Genomic DNA, 5,000 nt, shown 5'->3' with positions numbered 1-5,000 from the left:
TGGTTTCCCGGAGGCTGCCCGCCGAGTCATCGGAGGAACTGCGGCGGATCGCTGGCTGGCATCGTTTATGGTTAGAACTAGGGCGGTATCTGATCGCCTTCGAACCTCTAACTTTCGTTCTTGATTAATGAAAACATACTTGGCAAATGCTTTCGCTTCTGTTCGTCTTGCGACGATCCAAGAATTTCACCTCTAACGTCGCAATACGAATGCCCCCGCCTGTCCCTATTAATCATTACCTCGGGTTCCGAAAACCAACAAAATAGAACCGAGGTCCTATTCCATTATTCCATGCACACAGTATTCAGGCGGGCTTGCCTGCTTTAAGCACTCTAATTTGTTCAAAGTAAACGTGCCGGCCCACCCAGACACTCAATAAAGAGCACCTTGGTAGGATTTCAACGGGGTCCGCCTCGGGACGCACGAACACGCACGAGGCGGTCGCACGCCTTCGGCTCGCCCCACCGGCAGGACGTCCCACGATACATGCCAGTTAAACACCGACGGGCGGTGAACCAACAGCGTGGGACACAAATCCAACTACGAGCTTTTTAACCGCAACAACTTTAATATACGCTATTGGAGCTGGAATTACCGCGGCTGCTGGCACCAGACTTGCCCTCCAATAGATACTCGTTAAAGGATTTAAAGTGTACTCATTCCGATTACGGGGCCTCGGATGAGTCCCGTATCGTTATTTTTCGTCACTACCTCCCCGTGCCGGGAGTGGGTAATTTGCGCGCCTGCTGCCTTCCTTGGATGTGGTAGCCGTTTCTCAGGCTCCCTCTCCGGAATCGAACCCTGATTCCCCGTTACCCGTTACAACCATGGTAGGCGCAGAACCTACCATCGACAGTTGATAAGGCAGACATTTGAAAGATGCGTCGCCGGTACGAGGACCGTGCGATCAGCCCAAAGTTATTCAGAGTCACCAAGGCAAACGGACCGGACGAGCCGACCGATTGGTTTTGATCTAATAAAAGCGTCCCTTCCATCTCTGGTCGGGACTCTGTTTGCATGTATTAGCTCTAGAATTACCACAGTTATCCAAGTAACGTGGGTACGATCTAAGGAACCATAACTGATTTAATGAGCCATTCGCGGTTTCACCTTAATGCGGCTTGTACTGAGACATGCATGGCTTAATCTTTGAGACAAGCATATGACTACTGGCAGGATCAACCAGGGAGCTGCGTCAACTAGAGCTGAGCAGCCGGCCGCCCGGGAGTGTGTCCCAGGGGCCCGCGCGAACACGCAAGCGTCCGCTCAATTATTCTGCAAACAGGAGGAGGCTGAGCTCCCCTGCACAATACACCTCGAAACCCTCTCAGGTCCCGGCGGCGCGCAGCGCCGTCCTAAGTACTTGGTCGGGTTCGAGAGAGGCGCAATCGCCCGGAGTTAGGCGAGTAGACGCTTTAGGTGCGACCACCCGTGCTCCCAACTGAGCTTGCCGCTGCCGACAGAGGCCCGGGAGCGTGCTGTCGTGGCATTGCCGGCGGGAGACAACACGCGCCACCTACGGTGACCGGCAGCTCCAACGCCAGCGCCACAGAAGGGCAAAGGCCCCACGTGGGTGCCGAAGCGAACTCTCCCAGCACAGCGCACGTGCCAACACGTCTGCACAACTGCGATACAAACCACCAGCGAGAACCGCTGGGGCGACCGAGCAGCAGACGGCGTCGCGGCGCCGAGTGCCGGGCGGCGGCGCATCCTCAACGCACACAGTCCTCAATCGGACCAGCACACTGCAGATGTCCACCGCGCTTCGCACCGGGCCGGCGAGGACCCACTTTGGCTGCACGGCGCCGCGCGCAGGGTGCCCCGGCGCGCAGCTGCGCCGCCTGCCGCGTCCGTCGGCCGGCGCGCCTGCCACTGGGCGCCCCCACCAGCCGGCTGTAGCGCGTGCGCCCACGCACCGCGCGGCCAGCACGCCGGGCGGCCCCCCCTCACCGGCCGGGGACAGTCCCACCCACCCACAGCCGCGTATCGCTTCACACCCAGATTCACATTCACGTTCGTTGGTATGGTGGGGACCGCTTCGTAGCTGTACCGATCGTTGCCCTCACAGATGTACCTCCAGCAAGGACAACCGCACCACAACGGGTTACCAGTTGTTCATTTGCGTAACGTCACCAGTAAACGTACACGTCCATCCCCGTTTGCAAAGTCAACTATTATTGCATGCCTGCCTGTCAGGTGTCAAGACACACTACATCCGCTCACATCCACGCAACAAAATGTGCCCGACTAGAGGGCACGTGGAAGGTGCCCCCGTACGTATGCGATGTCCATTGCGCGACCAACTGTCAACCGGCCTCTGTAGCATGTCGCAGATGTGGAACGCGGGGCACCGTGCTATCACATTGTGTGAGAAGAGACTACTACGTCTGCATACACGCGCCACTACATGAACAGACGGCTCATGCTGATCGCCATCCACTGCGTCCATTACTCCCACACGTCTCTATGGCGTACCACACTGCAATGCAGCTGTTATGGGGAGATGACACGTAGCTGTGTACACAACATTCTGAGCGGGTTGCGGTTGGACAATACATTAATGTAACGTGTCATATGCCAATTACAGAGCAGGGTAAGGCACAACTTGGGTTAGGTTAAGGCACAACTTGGGTTAGGTTAAGGCACAACTTGGGTTAGGTTAAGGCACAACTTGGGTTAGGTTAAGGCACAACTTGGGTTAGGTTAAGGCACAACTTGGGTTAGGTTAAGGCACAACTTGGGTTAGGTTAAGGCACAACTTGGGTTAGGTTAAGGCACAACTTGGGTTAGGTTAAGGCACAACTTGGGTTAGGTTAAGGCACAACTTGGGTTAGGTTAAGGCACAACTTGGGTTAGGTTAAGGCACAACTTGGGTTAGGTTAAGGCACAACGTGGGTTAGGTTAAGGCACAACGTGGGTTAGGTTAAGGCACAACGTGGGTTAGGTTAAGGCACAACGTGGGTTAGGTTAAGGCACAACGTGGGTTAGGTTAAGGCACAATGTGGGTTAGGTTAAGGCACAATGTGGGTTAGGTTAAGGCACAATGTGGGGGTAGATTGCGGTACAAATTGCATTACATTGCGGTGCAAATTGCATTACATTGCGGTGCAAATTGCATTACATTGCGGTGCAAATTGAGTTACATTGCGGTGCAAATTGAGTTACATTGCGGTGCAAATTGAGTTACATTGCGGTGCAAATTGAGTTACATTGCGGTGCAAATTGAGTTACATTGCGGTGCAAATTGAGTTACATTGCGGTGCAAATTGCGTTACATTGCGGTGCAAATTGCGTTACATTGCGGTGCAAATTGCGTTACATTGCGGTGCAAATTGCGTTACATTGCGGTGCAAATTGCGTTACATTGCGGTGCAAATTGCGTTACATTGCGGTGCAAATTGCGTTACATTGCGGTGCAAATTGCGTTACATTGCGGTGCAAATTGCGTTACATTGCGGTGCAAATTGAGGTAGGTTAAGGTGCAACACAGGTTAGGTTAAGGTGCAACATAGGTTAGGTTAAGGTGCAAGATGGGTTAGGTTAAGGTGCAAGATGGGTTAGGTTAAGGTGCAAGATGGGTTAGGTTAAGGTGCAAGATGGGTTAGGTTAAGGTGCAAGATGGGTTAGGTTAAGGTGCAAGATGGGTTAGGTTAAGGTGACATAGGTTAGGTTAAGGTGACATAGGTTAGGTTAAGGTGACATAGGTTAGGTTAAGGTGACATAGGTTAGGTTAAGGTGACATAGGTTAGGTTAAGGTGACATAGGTTAGGTTAAGGTGACATAGGTTAGGTTAAGGTGACATAGGTTAGGTTAAGGTACAAACTGGGTTGTGTTATGGTACACATTGCGTTGTAGTACAGTACACGTTAGGTTTGGGTACGGTACACAATGTGGTATGGGATGGCGTGTTGTGGGGGGGAGGGGGGGGGGGAGGTTCGTTGATATCGACCGTAGGACGTGGATGCCCGAGGCAGCGTCAGTGTGTCAAAGGAGTTATGTCACGTCGGGATGCGCTTTTCGCCAGTGAGAGGGGGCGAGCCGTGTCTGTGGTTGCGGCAGACCTGTGTGTTTCATTCCTGCCAGTGTGTTTGTGCTGTAAGACGAGGCAGTGTGGTGGTGATGGGTGCACCCCTGTGTAGGACATGTGTGGGTGTTGGTGGCTTCTCTGAGCAATTGTGGTTGTCGGACGAGTGGGGTATTCTGTTTTATGATTGGACCTCCCGGTCTGGTTATCATAGCGTAGTTGGTGTACTGTGGCGGATAGGATGCACCGGACGTTGGTCCATGCTGGTGCTTAGTAGTTGTATCTGTGTCTGTTACAGGCAGAGAGTAGTGTGTGATAGAGTGTGTGGCTGACGTGTGGTTCATTTTGTGTGTACGGACGTTCAGCATGTATAGGGGCATTTGCGTATATAATCTATCATAATCTATCTATGTGGGCCTGCATAGTTTACTGAGCAGTGCTGTGAGGTGACTGAACTACGAGTGACGTACTGATTTACAGCGGAATGATTGCCTTGTACCAAAGATGGAGTATCGGCTCTACGACAGCGTTGGCACCGCAGGAAATGGTCTCGTAAAACGGCCCTCCCACCGTCATCGTTGTGAGGGGTAGGGACCGCCTATATTCTGAGAGGAGCCCTGTTTGCCACTGGGCGTGGGGTCTCGCATCCTGCGGTTCAGTGCCCCCAGGGAAGCGCGCGGAGGTGGTGCTGCTGCTGCTGCTGCTGTAGCAAGCGAGCTACTTACAGCATGTATAGGGACAGCGGGAATATGGCATATTCGATATAACTCTTCATGAAACGCAAGATATAGGGGCGGATTGCACGTTACGAGTGCGGGAAGAGTCCGCCGTTCATCCGCTGGAGTTGCGATTTGGGCGGTTGGGGTGGGGCACGTGCGGGTGCGGGTGGAGCGATTGTCGGTCGACGACTTCGTGCGACGCAGGCACAGGCGTTGGGGCTCCTGTGGTGGGCAGATGATGCAGGGTTTGTGGGTGG

At 53.5% G+C, this 5,000-nt stretch overlaps 1 non-coding gene across 1 annotated transcript in view; it reads right to left on the bottom strand.

Annotated features, from left to right (window-relative positions):
- The window catches only part of LOC126151259 (small subunit ribosomal RNA), a 1,909-nt gene extending 720 nt beyond the window's left edge, over window positions 1-1,189 (bottom strand). The window contains exon 1 of the ribosomal RNA XR_007531886.1: window positions 1-1,189. This exon is cut by the window's left edge and continues 720 nt beyond it. This is a non-coding gene — a ribosomal RNA (small subunit ribosomal RNA).
- Between the last annotated feature and the right edge of the window lie 3,811 nt (window positions 1,190-5,000).

The sequence above is a fragment of the Schistocerca cancellata genome, unplaced genomic scaffold (genome assembly GCF_023864275.1).
Source record: "Schistocerca cancellata isolate TAMUIC-IGC-003103 unplaced genomic scaffold, iqSchCanc2.1 HiC_scaffold_1048, whole genome shotgun sequence".
Taxonomy (NCBI): Eukaryota; Metazoa; Arthropoda; class Insecta; order Orthoptera; family Acrididae; genus Schistocerca; species Schistocerca cancellata.
Note: the sequence above shows the minus strand (reverse complement) of the source record. Positions and strands in the feature narration are given on the sequence as shown.